General features: G+C 44.0%; 13 non-coding genes and 1 pseudogene across 13 annotated transcripts; 1 reads left to right on the top strand and 13 right to left on the bottom strand.

Annotated features, from left to right (window-relative positions):
- Positions 1-1,014: 1,014 nt before the first annotated feature.
- On the bottom strand, positions 1,015-1,130 carry LOC144946307 (U5 spliceosomal RNA). The gene has a single exon (XR_013639808.1). It is a non-coding gene; the product is annotated as a U5 spliceosomal RNA (small nuclear RNA).
- Positions 1,131-2,244: 1,114 nt separating this feature from the next.
- LOC144946306 (U5 spliceosomal RNA) lies at positions 2,245-2,360 on the bottom strand. The gene has a single exon (XR_013639807.1). It is a non-coding gene; the product is annotated as a U5 spliceosomal RNA (small nuclear RNA).
- Positions 2,361-2,715: 355 nt separating this feature from the next.
- On the bottom strand, positions 2,716-2,831 carry LOC144946387 (U5 spliceosomal RNA). The gene has a single exon (XR_013639880.1). It is a non-coding gene; the product is annotated as a U5 spliceosomal RNA (small nuclear RNA).
- Positions 2,832-3,186: 355 nt separating this feature from the next.
- Positions 3,187-3,302, bottom strand: LOC144946372 (U5 spliceosomal RNA). The gene has a single exon (XR_013639866.1). It is a non-coding gene; the product is annotated as a U5 spliceosomal RNA (small nuclear RNA).
- Positions 3,303-4,410: 1,108 nt separating this feature from the next.
- Positions 4,411-4,526, bottom strand: LOC144946371 (U5 spliceosomal RNA). Its single transcript, XR_013639865.1, has one exon. It is a non-coding gene; the product is annotated as a U5 spliceosomal RNA (small nuclear RNA).
- A 1,112-nt stretch (positions 4,527-5,638) lies between these two features.
- Positions 5,639-5,754, bottom strand: LOC144946346 (U5 spliceosomal RNA). The gene has a single exon (XR_013639846.1). It is a non-coding gene; the product is annotated as a U5 spliceosomal RNA (small nuclear RNA).
- A 467-nt stretch (positions 5,755-6,221) lies between these two features.
- Positions 6,222-6,337, top strand: LOC144946331 (U5 spliceosomal RNA). Its single transcript, XR_013639831.1, has one exon. It is a non-coding gene; the product is annotated as a U5 spliceosomal RNA (small nuclear RNA).
- A 174-nt stretch (positions 6,338-6,511) lies between these two features.
- Positions 6,512-6,627, bottom strand: LOC144946330 (U5 spliceosomal RNA). Its single transcript, XR_013639830.1, has one exon. It is a non-coding gene; the product is annotated as a U5 spliceosomal RNA (small nuclear RNA).
- A 1,111-nt stretch (positions 6,628-7,738) lies between these two features.
- On the bottom strand, positions 7,739-7,854 carry LOC144946305 (U5 spliceosomal RNA). The gene has a single exon (XR_013639806.1). It is a non-coding gene; the product is annotated as a U5 spliceosomal RNA (small nuclear RNA).
- A 5,749-nt stretch (positions 7,855-13,603) lies between these two features.
- On the bottom strand, positions 13,604-13,657 carry LOC144946355 (U5 spliceosomal RNA; annotated as a pseudogene).
- A 1,120-nt stretch (positions 13,658-14,777) lies between these two features.
- Positions 14,778-14,893, bottom strand: LOC144946304 (U5 spliceosomal RNA). The gene has a single exon (XR_013639805.1). It is a non-coding gene; the product is annotated as a U5 spliceosomal RNA (small nuclear RNA).
- Positions 14,894-15,249: 356 nt separating this feature from the next.
- Positions 15,250-15,365, bottom strand: LOC144946303 (U5 spliceosomal RNA). The gene has a single exon (XR_013639804.1). It is a non-coding gene; the product is annotated as a U5 spliceosomal RNA (small nuclear RNA).
- A 1,114-nt stretch (positions 15,366-16,479) lies between these two features.
- Positions 16,480-16,595, bottom strand: LOC144946302 (U5 spliceosomal RNA). The gene has a single exon (XR_013639803.1). It is a non-coding gene; the product is annotated as a U5 spliceosomal RNA (small nuclear RNA).
- A 355-nt stretch (positions 16,596-16,950) lies between these two features.
- Positions 16,951-17,066, bottom strand: LOC144946329 (U5 spliceosomal RNA). The gene has a single exon (XR_013639829.1). It is a non-coding gene; the product is annotated as a U5 spliceosomal RNA (small nuclear RNA).
- Positions 17,067-17,627: the final 561 nt, after the last annotated feature.

Raw genomic sequence — 17,627 nt, 5'->3', positions numbered from 1 at the left:
CTTTGATACAACTTTAAATCAGTGATTATTTAATTTCCATTAATGTTTTTAAACGAGGGTTACTCAAGTAAAGGTAATAATATACTGCACATAGTTTACTTCGCATTGTGTTCATTGTACATAATTACAGTATTGGACCAATGGCGGACCCGTAAACATGGCCCAATAACTTGGTCAGCATCCGTTAGGTTTTTTAAATAAAGTCTCTTTTAATAAATATACTTGAATAAATATACTGTATCGTCATTTATTATGTGTATTATACATAACAACTGTTATCTATTATCTACATATGGCGCTGCATGTTTTCTTTAAACACTCGCCTTTTGCCCGTCCAAGGATGGGTGTATTGCAGTAAATCTGAAACTGGCAAGTGAAAAGCAGACGGCGACGTGCTATTCATTGCATTAATGCGTGTGCAATTTGTAAAGGCGCGGTGACACAGACCTATTCCATTTTACGGTTATAATCCCTTGTTCATCATGACGTCCTTTTTACTTTGATGTCTCAACAGCATTACGGAGATCGCGTGACGTGAGGGTTCTGCCTTTGTAGTGAGGGTTGTAAGTTGACGCCGAGGAGAGGAGGCCCCTTGGCCCCCCATGTGGAGTGACGTCAGCCGCTAATAATTATGAATGGGGGGGGGGTCCATTTGGAGGATGTCACCTGCACTTGAAAAATAATGAGGGGGGCTGGTCGATGTGGAGTGATGTTATGAGAGTTAAGGACAGACATTACTGGGTGATTATAGTAGGTATTCGAGGAGGGGTGCGTGAAGCGTATGTATGGAGGTTGGGGGGGGTGTAAAAAGTACGCCTGCATCCAGAGAGGGGGACAGGGGATGGACCCGTAACTGCAATACACCCATCCTTGGAGTGAGTCGGAGATGGCTAGTCAGATAATAAATAGCTGCATAAAGTTGTCGCCATGAACACAAAGTGTCCCACCCCTCTCTTTACATGACGTGACACACCCATATCCAGCAAACCTCAATCTTTTTTCATTTTAAAGGAAACCCTGCCAGAGCAGGGTTACGAAAAATAGTTTAAGACTCATTCGAGTGTTCCTCTCCACGGAAATCTTTAGTAAAAGGCGAAAGATTTATTCGCTCTGAAGAGAAACCAGAGTAAAGTTTAGTTCCATCATTCGTATGTACTTATTGGAACACCCTCCCCATTTATCCTATGGGACCTGTTCTTCGCGACTTAAGTAAAATTAAAACGTCCTTTGATACAACTTTAAATCAGTGATTATTTAATTTCCATTAATGTTTTTAAACGAGGGTTACTCAAGTAAAGGTAATAGTATACTGCACATAGTTTACTTCGCATTGTGTTCATTGTACATAATTACAGTATTGGACCAATGGCGGACCCGTAAACATGGCCCAATAACTTGGTCAGCATCCGTTAGGCTTTTTAAATAAAGTCTCTTTTAATAAATATACTTGAATAAATATACTGTATCGTCATTTATTATGTGTATTATACATACCAACTGTCATCTATTATCTACATATGGCGCTGCATGTTTTCTTTAAACACTCGCCTTTTGCCCGTCCAAGGACGGGTGTATTGCAGTAAATCTGAAACTGGCAAGTGAAAAGCAGACGGCGACGTGCTATTCATTGCATTAATGTGTGTGCAATTTGTAAAGGCGCGGTGACACAGACCTATTCCATTTTACGGTTATAATCCCTTGTTCATCATGACGTCCATTTTACTTTGATGTCTCAACAGCATTACGGAGATCGCGTGACGTGAGGGTTCTGCCTTTGTTGTGAGGGTTATAAGTTGAAGCCGAGGAGAGGAGGCCCCTTGGCCCCCCATGTGGAGTGACGTCAGCCGCTAATAATTATGAATGGGGGGGGGGGGTCCATTTGGAGGATGTCACCTGCTCTTGAAAAATAATGAGGGGGGCTGGTCGATGTGGAGTGACGTTACGAGAGTTAAGGACAGACATTACTGGGTAATTATAGTAGGTATTCGAGGAGGGGTGCGTCAATCGTATGTATGGAGGTTGGGGGGGGAGGTGTAAAAAGTACGCGTGCATCCAGAGAGGGGGACAGGGGATGGACCCGTAACTGCAATACAACCATCCTTGGAGTGAGTCGGAGATGGCTAGTCAGATAATAAATAGCTGCATAAAGTTGTCGCCATGAACACAAAGTGTCCGACCCCTCTCTTTACATGACGTGACGCACCCATATCCAGCAAACCTCAATCTTTTTATATTTTAAAGGAAACCCTGCCAGAGCAGGGTTACGAAAAATAGTTTAAGACTCATTCGAGTGTTCCTCTCCACGGAAATCTTTAGTAAAAGGCGAAAGATTTATTCGCTCTGAAGAGAAACCAGAGTAAAGTTTAGTTCCATCATTCGTATGTACTTATCGGAGCACCCTCTCCATTTATCCTATGGGACCTGTTCTTCGCGACTTTAGTAAAATAAAAACGTCCTTTGATACAACTTTAAATCAGTGATTATTTAATTTCCATTAATGTGTTTACACGAGGGTTACTCAAGTAAAGGAGGGGGACAGGGGATGGACCCTTAACTGCAATAAACCCATCTTTGGAGTGAGACGGAAACGGCTAGTCAAATAATAAATAGCTGCATAAAGTTGTCGCCATGAACACAAAGTGTCCCACCCCTCTCTTTACATGACGTGAAGCACCCGCACCAAGTTCCCTCAATCTTTTTTTTATTTCAAAGGAAACCCTGCCAGAGCAGGGTTACGAAAAATAGTTTAAGACTCATTAGAGTGTTCCTCTCCACGGAAATCTTTAGTAAAAGGCGAAAGATTTATTCGCTCTGAAGAGAAACCAGAGTAAAGTTTAGTTCCATCATTCGTATGTACTTATCGGAGCACCCTCTCCATTTATCCTATGGGACCTGTTCTTCGCGACTTTAGTAAAATAAAAACGTCCTTTGATACAACTTTAAATCAGTGATTAATTAATTGCCATTAATGTTTTTACACGAGGGTTACTCAAGTAAAGGAGGGGGACAGGGGATGGACCCTTAACTGCAATACACCCATCTTTGGAGTGAGACGGAAACGGCTAGTCAAATAATAAATAGCTGCATAAAGTTGTCGCCATGAACACAAAGTGTCCCACCCCTCTCTTTACATGACGTGAAGCACCCGCACCAAGTACCCTCAATCTTTTTTTTATTTCAAAGGAAACCCTGCCAGAGCAGGGTTACGAAAAATAGTTTAAGACTCTTTAGAGTGTTCCTCTCCACGGAAATCTTTAGTAAAAGGCGAAAGATTTATTCGCTCTGAAGAGAAACCAGAGTAAAGTTTAGTTCCATCATTCGTATGTACTTATTGGAACACCCTCTCCATTTATCCTATGGGACCTGTTCTTCGCGACTTTAGTAAAATTACAATGTCCTTTGATACAACTTTAAATCAGTGATTATTTAATTTCCATTAATGTTTTTAAACGAGGGTTACTCAAGTAAAGGTAATAGTATACTGCACATAGTTTACTTCGCATTGTGTTCATTGTACATAATTACAGTATTGGACCAATGGCGGACCCGTAAACATGGCCCAATAACTTGGTCAGCATCCGTTAGGTTTTTTAAATAAAGTCTCTTTTAATAAATATACTTGAATAAATATACTGTATCGTCATTTATTATGTGTATTATACATACCAACTGTCATCTATTATCTACATATGGCACTGCATGTTTTCTTTAAACATACGCCTTTTGCCCGTCCAAGGACAAGTGTATTGCAGTAAATCTGAAACTGGCAAGTGAAAAGCAGACGGCGACGTGCTATTCATTGCATTAATGCGTGTGCAATTTGTAAAGGCGCGGTGACACAGACCTATTCCATTTTACGGTTATAATCCGTTGTTCATCATGACGTCCTTTTTACTTTGATGTCTCAACAGCATTACGGAGATCGCGTGACGTGAGGGTTCTGCCTTTGTAGTGAGGGTTGTAAGTTGACGCCGAGGAGAGGAGGCCCCTTGGCTCCCCATGTGGAGTGACGTCAACCGCTAATAATTATGAATGGGGGGGAGGTGTCCATTTGGAGGATGTCAGCTGCTCTTGAAAATTAATGAGGGGGGCTGGTCGATGTGGAGTGACGTTACGAGAGTTAAGGACAGACATTACTGGGTGATTATAGTAGGTATTCGAGGAGGGGTGCGTCAAGCGTATGTATGGAGGTTGGGGGGGGTGTAAAAAGTACGCCTGCATCCAGAGAGGGGGACAGGGAATGGACCCGTAACTGCAATACACCCATCCTTGGAGTGAGTCGGAGATGGCTAGTCAGATAATAGCTGCATAAAGTTGTCGCCATGAACACAAAGTGTCCCACCCCTCTCTTTACATGACGTGACGCACCCATATCCAGCAAACCTCAATCTTTTTTTTATTTCAAAGGAAACCCTGCCAGAGCAGGGTTACGAAAAATAGTTTAAGACTCTTTAGAGTGTTCCTCTCCACGGAAATCTTTAGTAAAAGGCGAAAGATTTATTCGCTCTGAAGAGAAACCAGAGTAAAGTTTAGTTCCATCATTCGTATGTACTTATCGGAGCACCCTCTCCATTTATCCTATGGGACCTTTTCTTCGCGACTTTAGTAAAATAAAAACGTCCTTTGATACAACTTTAAATCAGTGATTAATTAATTTCCATTAATGTTTTTAAACAAGGGTTACTCAAGTAAAGGTAATAGTATACTGCACATAGTTTACTTCGCATTGTGTTCATTGTACATAATTACAGTATTGGACCAATGGCGGACCCGTAAACATGGCCCAATAACTTGGTCAGCATCCGTTAGGTTTTTTAAATAAAGTCTCTTTTAATAAATATACTTGAATAAATATACTGTATCGTCATTTATTATGTGTATTATACATACCAACTGTCATCTATTATCTACATATGGCGCTGCATGTTTTCTTTAAACACTCGCCTTTTGCCCGTCCAAGGACGGGTGTATTGCAGTAAATCTGAAACTGGCAAGTGAAAAGCAGACGGCGACGTGATATTCATTGCATTAATGCGTGTGCAATTTGTAAAGGCGCGGTGACACAGACCTATTCCATTTTACGGTTATAATCCCTTGTTCATCATGACGTCCATTTTACTTTGATGTCTCAACAGCATTACGGAGATCGCGTGACGTGAGGGTTCTGCCTTTGTTGTGAGGGTTATAAGTTGAAGCCGAGGAGAGGAGGCCCATTGGCCCCCCATGTGGAGTGACGTCAGCCGCTAATAATTATGAATGGGGGGGGGGTCTATTTGGAGGATGTCACCTGCTCTTGAAAAATAATGAGGGGGGCTGGTCGATGTGGAGTGACGTTACGAGAGTTAAGGACAGACATTACTGGGTAATTATAGTAGGCATTCGAGGAGGGGTGCGTCAATCGTATGTATGGAGGTTGGGGGGGGAGGTGTAAAAAGTACGCGTGCATCCAGAGAGGGGGACAGGGGATGGACCCGTAACTGCAATACAACCATCCTTGGAGTGAGTCGGAGATGGCTAGTCAGATAATAAATAGCTGCATAAAGTTGTCGCCATGAACACAAAGTGTCCCACCCCTCTCTTTACATGACGTGACGCACCCATATCCAGCAAACCTCAATCTTTTTTCATTTTAAAGGAAACCCTGCCAGAGCAGGGTTACGAAAAATAGTTTAAGACTCATTCGAGTGTTCCTCTCCACGGAAATCTTTAGTAAAAGGCGAAAGATGTATTCGCTCTGAAGAGAAACCAGAGTAAAGTTTAGTTCCATCATTCGTATGTACTTATCGGAGCACCCTCTCCATTTATCCTATGGGACCTGTTCTTCGCGACTTTAGTAAAATAAAAACGTCCTTTGATACAACTTTAAATCAGTGATTATTTAATTTCCATTAATGTACACTATGGGAACCTCATTTGCCAGTAAAAATATGATAATTGGTTTTTTACCCTTTTATCTGGCAACAAAACTGACACCTTTTTACAAGGAGTCATGTATCAGAGTTATGTCTTTTGTTTGTATTATAACTGCAGGTATTGCGGTCTATGCAAACATGACTCCTTGTAAAAAGGTGTCAGTTTTGTTACCAGATAAAAGGGTAAAAAACCAATTATCATATTTTTACTGGCAAATGAGGTTCCCATAGTGTAGATGCTTGCCCCGAGCTCTCATACTCTGATGGTGCAATAGCTGCATAAGTAAATACGAATGATGGAACTAAACTTTACTCTAGTTTCTCTTCAGAGCGAATAAATCTTTCGCCTTTTACTAAAGATTTCCGTGGAGAGGAACACTCTAAAGAGTCTTAAACTATTTTTCGTAACCCTGCTCTGGCAGGGTTTCCTTTGAAATAAAAAAAAGATTGAGGGTACTTGGTGCGGGTGCTTCACGTCATGTAAAGAGAGGGGTGGGACACTTTGTGTCGCCATGAACACAAAGTGTCCCACCCCTCTCTTTACATGACGTGAAGCACCCGCACCAAGTACCCTCAATCTTTTTTTTATTTCAAAGGAAACCCTGCCAGAGCAGGGTTACGAAAAATAGTTTAAGACTCTTTAGAGTGTTCCTCTCCACGGAAATCTTTAGTAAAAGGCGAAAGATTTATTCGCTCTGAAGAGAAACTAGAGTAAAGTTTAGTTCCATCATTCGTATTTACTTATTGGAACACCCTCTCCATTTATCCTATGGGACCTGTTCTTCGCGACTTTAGTAAAATTAAAACGTCCTTTGATACAACTTTAAATCAGTGATTATTTAATTTCCATTAATGTTTATAAACGAGGGTTACTCAAGTAAAGGTAATAGTATACTGCATATAGTTTACTTCGCATTGTGTTCATTGTACATAATTACAGTATTGGACCAATGGCGGACCCGTAAACATGGCCCAATAACTTGGTCAGCATCCGTTAGGTTTTTTAAATAAAGTCTCTTTTAATAAATATACTTGAATAAATATACTGTATCGTCATTTATTATGTGTATTATACATACCAACTGTCATCTATTATCTACATATGGCGCTGCATGTTTTCTTTAAACACTCGCCTTTTGCCCGTCCAAGGACAGGTGTATTGCAGTAAATCTGAAACTGGCAAGTGAAAAGCAGACGGCGACGTGCTATTCATTGCATTAATGCGTGTGCAATTTGTAAAGGCGCGGTGACACAGACCTATTCCATTTTACGGTTATAATCCCTTGTTCATCATGACGTCCTTTTTACTTTGATGTCTCAACAGCATTACGGAGATCGCGTGACGTGAGGGTTCTGCCTTTGTAGTGAGGGTTGTAAGTTGACGCCGAGGAGAGGAGGCCACCTTGGCCCCCGATGTGGAGTGACGTCAGCCGCTAATAATTATGAATGGGGGAATGGGTCCATTTGGAGGATGTCACCTGCTCTTGAAAAATAATGAGGGGGGCTGGTCGATGTGGAGTGACGTTATGAGAGTTAAGGACAGACATTACTGGGTGATTATAGTAGGTATTCGAGGAGGGGTGCGTCAAGCGTATGTATGGAGGTTGGGGGGGGTGTAAAAAGTACGCCTGCATCCAGAGAGGGGGACAGGGGATGGACCCGTAACTGCAATACACCCATCCTTGGAGTGAGTCGGAGATGGCTAGTCAGATAATAAATAGCTGCATAAAGTTGTCGCCATGAACACAAAGTGTCCGACCCGTCTCTTTACATGACGTGACGCACCCATATCCAGCAAACCTCAATCTTTTTTTATTTTAAAGGAAACCCTGCCAGAGCAGGGTTACGAAAAATAGTTTAAGACTCATTCGAGTGTTCCTCTCCACGGAAATCTTTAGTAAAAGGCGAAAGATTTATTCGCTCTGAAGAGAAACCAGAGTAAAGTTTAGTTCCATCATTCGTATGTACTTATCGGAGCACCCTCTCCATTTATCCTATGGGACCTTTTCTTCGCGACTTTAGTAAAATAAAAACGTCCTTTGATACAACTTTAAATCAGTGATTAATTAATTTCCATTAATGTTTTTACACGAGGGTTACTCAAGTAAAGGAGGGGGACAGGGGATGGACCCTTAACTGCAATACACCCATCTTTGGAGTGAGACAGAAACGGCTAGTCAAATAATAAATAGCTGCATAAAGTTGTCGCCATGAACACAAAGTGTCCCACCCCTCTCTTTACATGACGTGAAGCACCCGCACCAAGTTCCCTCAATCTTTTTTTTTATTTCAAAGGAAACCCTGCCAGAGCAGGGTTACGAAAAATAGTTTAAGACTCATTAGAGTGTTCCTCTCCACGGAAATCTTTAGTAAAGGTATTTAAAAGCTTTTATTTCAAATATATACAGTCAACAGTTTCAAAGTAACAACAACAACCCCCGAGAGGGACATTGCCTCCGGTACAGAATCCCTCACAGTTCCGCAACATATGGAAGGTACTGACAACCGCAACACTCTTTCTTGGTCCATCAGATGTACTGTATAGCAAACAAGAATCCGCCATTGCCGACCCGAGTCTCACTCCTCAATTCCCAGTACTATTGCTAAGTTAATTTGCACAAGTGCTACCTGTGTCAACATGCGCGGCATGGAGGTGGAGGCCACTGCCATTTCTTTTTTGCTGCCTCACTGCCCATTCTTGCCTTATCCACCTCCACCACCCGCCAAAGCAGCCTGCAGGTCAGGCGGTAAACATCTGCAGGTGTCATATCGGTGCCCCTGGTCATCAAACCTCGCGCCTTCCACAAGGCTTCTTTTACAGCCCCAACAATGGCCCATGCCTGAGTCCAGGCCCTTCCCGCCCTCCGCCGAAAGACTCCCCAAATAATGCTTGGCACATTAACCATGACAGGATAGAAAGGTGCTAACAAAGGCTGGCACAGCTCCCACACTTCCTTCGCAAAAGGACATCGCACAAACACATGACCCGCATACTCATCCGCACTACAGCCCCTTGGGCACTTAGGAGTGCGGGCCAATTGGCGTGAATGCATAAACGCTCTGCATGTCAGCCTATCCCATACCGCCAGCCAAGATATATCCCTTTGCACCTTAGTTAGTGCCTCAGAAGACACATTTTCCCATATTTGCTGGTGAAGGACACTCCGTGCACCTGGTACCCCTTCGCAGGTCTCCTTCTTGACCATCTCAGCAAGAACACTTCGTGGGAGCCACGAATCTCTTACAAGGGCCGGCTCATATTCTGCAATGTACTTGCTAACCGCAGCACACAGCCACCCCTGCGTCCAAGCGAGGGGCGTACAAAGAGGCAGTGAAGCCATCCCTAATCTACGTAGGAGCCATGCCAGTCTATATCGCACAAAATATGAGGCTTTTGCCTGGAGCCCATCTGCAAAAAACAAGCGAATTGTATTACAAACAAAGATTGTACTCAGAGTACGTGCGACGTTAGGGGCTCCCCTCCCACCGTTCGCAGGATTTTTATACATGGTCTCCCTCTTCACCCGGTCCATCCCACCCCCCCAGATGAACCTGAAAAACAGCATCTCAATATAATGCAACGTTTGTGCACCTGGCGGAAAGATGTATGCCAGGTAATTGAGCACAGGTAACATTTCTGCTTTCAAAACCAAAATCTTCCCTTCCATAGTAAGGCTTCTGGTCATCCATCTGACTAGCCTGCCCTTCACAACCTTAATCTTTTCCCTCCAGTTCCTTTTTCCAGAATCCTTTACGTAAAAAGTGACCCCCAATATCCTAATCCCTTCCACCTGTACTTTCAGCTCTGTCGGGCAACCTTCGAAGAGCTTAGGGTTTCCAAAAAACATAATCTCACTCTTACTCAGGTTAATCCTAGATCCCGAGGCTAAGTGAAAAAGTCTCGCCAACTCCAAAACCCCCCATACCGAGGAGACATCCCTACAGAACACCACGATATCATCCATATACAGAATTATTTTTACCTGCTCTCCACTCCCCGGGATGGACACCCCTCGAATCCTCTGACTGGCTCTGACAGCCTGGGCAAAAGGTTCCATGCAAATAACAAACAAGACTGGTGACATGGGGCACCCTTGCCTCACACCCGATCGAACTGGAACAGCTTCAGACAGGACCCCATTTATCAAAAGTCTACTAGAAAGATTACTATATAACTTTTGTACCCAACTAACCAGTTGTTCTCCTATCCCCATATGAGTCAACACTGAAAACAAGTAGTCATGTGATATGCGGTCAAAAGCTTTCTCTTGATCTAAACTAAGGAGCCCCAGTGGCCCTCCCCCTTCTATTGTGGACTCTATGACTTCCCTTAATAAGATGAGGCTGTCTGAGATATGTCTGCCTGGGACAGCACATGTTTGGTCTGCTTGTGTAACTTCAGCCACCACACTTCCCAATCGTGCCGCAATGGTTTTGGCCAATATCTTGTAATCTGTATTCAACAGAGTAATTGGGCGCCAGTTCCCGATGTCGCTGCGGGCCCCCTTCCCCTTATATATAAGGGATATAACCCCTCCCCTCATGGACTCCGGCACTGGCCCATCAGCCAAGATTTCCCTGTATAATTGCAACAAGTCCTGTTTAATAGTGTCCCAGAACTTGACGTAGAATTCGGCTGGTATCCCGTCGCTACCAGGAGTCTTTTGCAGCCGCAAACCTCTCACGGCCTTATTCAGTTCCTCCATTTGTATTTGCCCATTCACCTCGTCTGGGGCCTCGACCTGTTGTTTAACTTCCCCAAGAAAAAAATCCCGGGCGTCCACCTCCGATATTTTATGGCTATAGAGGTCTGCATAATACTCTCGTGCAACCTCAACAACACCTTCCGTCTGTGTCTGCCTACCAAGGCTAGGGCTAACGAGCTCATGGATGACACTGTTGGGTTTCCTGCACTTTCTAAAAAAGAAACGCGTACACTTTTCTCCCTCTTCCACTGCCCTAACCCGTGCCCTAAAAACGAACTGCGCTGCCTGATTTTCAAGTGACAAGGAAATCTTGTCTTTTAAATGCCTTATTTCGTCCACCATAGGAAAACCTAATTCCAGCAACCGGTATGCCTTCTCCAGCTTGTCGTTCAAGCCCTTCATCTCATTCCTAACACTCATCCTTTTGCTGTGTGCCTGATAGAAACCCCTAGTCCGACTTTTAACCATCTCCCACCATTCAGCCATGGTGCCGAAGCAACACTGTAGGCTCCTCCATTCTACATAATGTTGAATGAAGGCCCTCACCAGCTTCTCATCTTCCAGGAAACTCGTGTTCATTTTCCAGATCCCCTTCCCTAACATTACTCCCCCTGGGATTTGAATCTTCGCCATAATCAATTTGTGATCCGAGAAAGAGACTGGCACAGTCTCTACATGCTCCACTGTAACCTTAGCAGAAACAAAAATAAAATCAATTCTCGAATGCAAAGATCCAGAGCTACTGACCCAGGTGAAGCCAGGAAGTGCTGGGTACAAGAACCTAAAGGTATCAGTCAAATCAAAATATTTAACTAAAGCACTGAGCCCTCTAGAAGAAGGATCTATCCTCCGACTCCCAGTGGCAGGCAGAACGTCTGATAAGCTGAGTGGGCAATTAAAATCTCCACCCAGGACAACATGTCTCTGTGTGACCAGCAGGGCAGATATATTACCCCACAGCTCCACTCGCTCCGAACACTGCGTAGGAGCATATACATTGATTAGACGGACTGCAGTTCCTCTATATATGGCATCGACATAATGCAGTCGGCCAGGAACAACTTCCTGGGCCTCCTGTACCTCCACACTTCGGCTTCCTATGAGGATGGCAACCCCAGAGCATCTGTTAACATTGCTCCCAGACCAAAAACATTGTCCATCCCAGGATTCAGTCAGTTTTGCCTGGTCGAGGGAATAAGGCAGGTGGCATTCCTGCAAAAAATAAATGTCTCTCTTTAGAGTCCGCAAATAATGAACCATTGCTTTACGTTTAGCTGCTCCCCAGATTCCTCGCACGTTGACCGATGCAACAGAGAGCGCCATGACCAAGGGTGTTTAGTCCGGCTCAGCAGAAAAGTCCTCCAACAATGAGTAGCAATTTTCATCAACAAGGTCCAACAAACTCTCGGCTTGCACAGATTTCGGGTAAGACCCAATCTCTTGGCTCAGCTTGGCTGTTATCTCTTCTTCAGATGAAGCCAAGTTTTCTGTTGAAGAGTCAGACAATTGGGGGCATTTCCCTGGAACAGACCATGATGAGGCACTCGGTGCTCTCCTCTTCCTCTTTGCTTTCTGCCAGCCTGTCCTCTCGAATGACACTCTCTTGTCCACTTTCTTCTGCCGTTCTCCATCGTCCTCTGTCGTCTCAGCTTCCACTGCCCAGTCAGCCACAGTTGGCTCAGAGACTGCCTCCTCCATCACATTGGCCCTGGAGCTGTCTTCCTGCTGACTCGTAGATTCTCCTCCATCCACAGGCAGCACTTCCAGCTCCTTTCTTTCATCCTCCTGCTCCAAAAGTGGCGCTCTCTGGATGACTGTCGCTCCATCGACATCATCAGCAACCAAATTATGTGGAGTGTGCTCCAACAAAGGTTCGGCTTTCTCATCAGCAGCCTGGTTTTTACGTGCCCGGACCATATTTGCATATGATTCAGGGCAGTTCCGGTAAAAATGGTCCTTGCTTCCACAGAGGTTGCATTGCGCTGGGGCTTGGCAATTATCCACTGTATGATCCAGGGACTTGCAGCGGTAGCACACTCGTGCTTCACATGCCACTGCTAGATGACCCCGTCTACCGCACCTTCTGCAGAGCTTGGGTTGGCCTTCGTAGACAATGAAGCCTTTACTCCCACCAATGTTGAGGGCGCTCGGAATGTGTTGCAGGGCACCGACCGCAGTTCTCAGCCTCACCCGCCACTGTCTAGCACCAGTCCAGATGCCCAGTGAATCCTGGACACGTTTGCAGTTTGATAACAGATGGCAATGCTGTCGCAGCCACACCTCCACATCATGATCGGGAAGCGATTCATTATACAAAAAGACCGTCACCATTTTCGTGTCCAATTCTGACAGCAAATGCAGCTTGAGCAGAGACAGGGGCCTCTCGCCTGCTTTTTCCTCAAAACGTGTCAGAAAGCGCTGTAGTAAATTGCTTGTCTTAAAACTAACATCAAAGGCTCTGCCGCCCGGCAAAGCTATCAAGCAAAATAGGTCCATGGGCTCAAATTTCAGCATACCCATAACCACAGTTCGCACAAAAATCGAGCGGTCCATAGTCACCTCTTCTGGCACGTCCTCCTTGAAGGCAACTCGGACACAGTTGTGGCGTCTGGCACGATCCGGCGTGAAGCCTGCTCCCGGGCCACCGCGCCTACGGCCTGCACGTTCCTGGTGCTGTTCCGCCGATGCAGGTTCTGCATTCTCCTTAGCAGTCTGTGCCCGCTGGCCAGCAGGCTCCCCGATGTCCGTAGCACTCCTGTCAAGGCCAGCAGGCACGTCCAGCCTCCCCAGCAGCTGGCTCCCCTCAGTCGAGACTGACGACTGAGCCAAGGCACTCTCCTTCCGCACTCCAGACCGTTGAGCTGCGCCAGCTTCCACCTCCGCAGCAGTTGACGTGGCTTGCTCATCCCGGATCATCTCCACAGCTTGGCAGGTCTCCATATCTATTGGCCGAGCACCCACTGGCCTCACGGCCAGGGTTACCCGCCTCTCCACGGAAATCTTTAGTAAAAGGCGAAAGATTTATTCGCTCTGAAGAGAAACCAGAGTAAAGTTTAGTTCCATCATTCGTATGTACTTATTGGAACACCCTCTCCATTTATCCTATGGGACCTGTTCTTCGCGACTTTAGTAAAATTAAAACGTCCTTTGATACAACTTTAAATCAGTGATTATTTAATTTCCATTAATGTTTTTAAACGAGGGTTACTCAAGTAAAGGTAATAGTATACTGCACATAGTTTACTTCGCATTGTGTTCATTGTACATAATTACAGTATTGGACCAATGGCGGACCCGTAAACATGGCCCAATAACTTGGTCAGCATACGTTAGGTTTTTTAAATAAAGTCTCTTTTAATAAATATACTTGAATAAATATACTGTATCGTCATTTATTATGTGTATTATACATACCAACTGTCATCTATTATCTACATATGGCGCTGCATGTTTTCTTTAAACACTCGCCTTTTGCCCGTCCAAGGACAGGTGTATTGCAGTAAATCTGAAACTGGCAAGTGAAAAGCAGACGGCGACGTGCTATTCATTGCATTAATGCGTGTGCAATTTGTAAAGGCGCGGTGACACAGACCTATTCCATTTTACGGTTATAATCCCTTGTTCATCATGACGTCCTTTTTACTTTGATGTCTCAACAGCATTACGGAGATCGCGTGACGTGAGGGTTCTGCCTTTGTAGTGAGGGTTGTAAGTTGACGCCGAGGAGAGGAGGCCCCTTGGCCCCCCATGTGGAGTGACGTCAGCCGCTAATAATTATGAATGGGGGGGGGGTCCATTTGGAGGATGTCACCTGCACTTGAAAAATAATGAGGGGGGCTGGTCGATGTGGAGTGATGTTATGAGAGTTAAGGACAGACATTACTGGGTGATTATAGTAGGTATTCGAGGAGGGGTGCGTGAAGCGTATGTATGGAGGTTGGGGGGGGTGTAAAAAGTACGCCTGCATCCAGAGAGGGGGACAGGGGATGGACCCGTAACTGCAATACACCCATCCTTGGAGTGAGTCGGAGATGGCTAGTCAGATAATAAATAGCTGCATAAAGTTGTCGCCATGAACACAAAGTGTCCCACCCCTCTCTTTACATGACGTGACACACGCATATCCAGCAAACCTCAATCTTTTTTCATTTTAAAGGAAACCCTGCCAGAGCAGGGTTACGAAAAATAGTTTAAGACTCATTCGAGTGTTCCTCTCCACGGAAATCTTTAGTAAAAGGCGAAAGATTTATTCGCTCTGAAGAGAAACCAGAGTAAAGTTTAGTTCCATCATTCGTATGTACTTATCGGAGCACCCTCTCCATTTATCCTATGGGACCTTTTCTTCGCGACTTTAGTAAAATAAAAACGTCCTTTGATACAACTTTAAATCAGTGATTAATTAATTTCCATTAATGTTTTTACACGAGGGTTACTCAAGTAAAGGAGGGGGACAGGGGATGGACCCTTAACTGCAATACACCCATCTTTGGAGTGAGACAGAAACGGCTAGTCAAATAATAAATAGCTGCATAAAGTTGTCGCCATGAACACAAAGTGTCCCACCCCTCTCTTTACATGACGTGAAGCACCCGCACCAAGTTCCCTCAATCTTTTTTTTTATTTCAAAGGAAACCCTGCCAGAGCAGGGTTACGAAAAATAGTTTAAGACTCATTCGAGTGTTCCTCTCCACGGAAATCTTTAGTAAAAGGCGAAAGATTTATTCGCTCTGAAGAGAAACCAGAGTAAAGTTTAGTTCCATCATTCGTATGTACTTATCGGAGCACCCTCTCCATTTATCCTATGGGACCTTTTCTTCGCGACTTTAGTAAAATAAAAACGTCCTTTGATACAACTTTAAATCAGTGATTAATTAATTTCCATTAATGTTTTTAAACGAGGGTTACTCAAGTAAAGGTAATAGTATACTGCACATAGTTTACTTCGCATTGTGTTCATTGTACATAATTACAGTATTGGACCAATGGCGGACCCGTAAACATGGCCCAATAACTTGGTCAGCATCCGTTAGGTTTTTTAAATAAAGTCTCTTTTAATAAATATACTTGAATAAATATACTGTATCGTCATTTATTATGTGTATTATACATACCAACTGTCATCTATTATCTACATATGGCGCTGCATGTTTTCTTTAAACACTCGCCTTTTGCCCGTCCAAGGACAGGTGTATTGCAGTAAATCTGAAACTGGCAAGTGAAAAGCAGACGGCGACGTGCTATTCATTGCATTAATGCGTGTGCAATTTGTAAAGGCGCGGTGACACAGACCTATTGCATTTTACGGTTATAATCCCTTGTTCATCATGACGTCCATTTTACTTTGATGTCTCAACAGCATTACGGAGATTGCGTGACGTGAGGGTTCTGCCTTTGTTGTGAGGGTTATAAGTTGAAGCCGAGGAGAGGAGGCCCCTTGGCCCCCCATGTGGAGTGACGTCACCCGCTAATAATTATGAATGGGGGTGGCGGGTCTATTTGGAGGATGTCACCTGCTCTTGAAAAATAATGAGGGGGGCTGGTCGATGTGGAGTGACGTTACGAGAGTTTAGGACAGACATTACTGGGTAATTATAGTAGGTATTCGAGGAGGGGTGCGTCAATCGTATGTATGGAGGTTGGGGGAAGAGGTGTAAAAAGTACGCGTGCATCCAGAGAGGGGGACAGGGGATGGACCCGTAACTGCAATACAACCATCCTTGGAGTGAGTCGGAGATGGCTAGTCAGATAATAAATAGCTGCATAAAGTTGTCGCCATGAACACAAAGTGTCCGACCCCTCTCTTTACATGACGTGACGCACCCATATCCAGCAAACCTCAATCTTTTTTTATTTTAAAGGAAACCCTGCCAGAGCAGGGTTACGAAAAATAGTTTAAGACTCATTCGAGTGTTCCTCTCCACGGAAATCTTTAGTAAAAGGCGAAAGATTTATTCGCTCTGAAGAGAAACCAGAGTAAAGTTTAGTTCCATCATTCGTATGTACTTATCGGAGCACCCTCTCCATTTATCCTATGGGACCTGTTCTTCGCGACTTTAGTAAAATAAAAACGTCCTTTGATACAACTTTAAATCAGTGATTATTTAATTTCCATTAATGTGTTTACACGAGGGTTACTCAAGTAAAGGAGAGGGACAGGGGATGGACCCTTAACTGCAATACACCCATCTTTGGAGTGAGACGGAGACGGCTAGTCAAATAATAAATAGCTGCATAAAGTTGTCGCCATGAACACAAAGTGTCCCACCCCTCTCTTTACATGACGTGAAGCACCCGCACCAAGTACCCTCAATCTTTTTTTTATTTCAAAGGAAACCCTGCCAGAGCAGGGTTACGAAAAATAGTTTAAGACTCTTTAGAGTGTTCCTCTCCACGGAAATCTTTAGTAAAAGGCGAAAGATTTATTCGCTCTGAAGAGAAACTAGAGTAAAGTTTAGTTCCATCATTCGTATGTACTTATTGGAACACCCTCTCCATTTATCCTATGGGACCTGTTCTTCGCGACTTTAGTAAAATTAAAACGTCCTTTGATACAACTTTAAATCAGTGATTATTTAATTTCCATTAATGTTTTTAAACGAGGGTTACTCAAGTAAAGGCAATAGTATACTGCACATAGTTTACTTCGCATTGTGTTCATTGTACATAATTACAGTATTGGACCAATGGCGGACCCGTAAACATGGCCCAATAACTTGGTCAGCATCCGTTAGGCTTTTTAAATAAAGTCTCTTTTAATAAATATACTTGAATAAATATACTGTATCGTCATTTATTATGTGTATTATACATACCAACTGTCATCTATTATCTAAATATGGCGCTGCATGTTTTCTTTAAACACTCGCCTTTTGCCCGTCCAAGGACGGGTGTATTGCAGTAAATCTGAAACTGGCAAGTGAAAAGCAGACGGCGACGTGCTATTCATTGCTTTAATGCGTGTGCAATTTGTAAAGGCGCGGTGACACAGACCTATTCCATTTTACGGTTA

Source organism: Lampetra fluviatilis, chromosome 40, assembly GCF_964198595.1.
Source record: "Lampetra fluviatilis chromosome 40, kcLamFluv1.1, whole genome shotgun sequence".
NCBI lineage: Eukaryota > Metazoa > Chordata > Hyperoartia > Petromyzontiformes > Petromyzontidae > Lampetra > Lampetra fluviatilis.
This window is presented reverse-complemented; position numbering and strand designations above follow the sequence as displayed.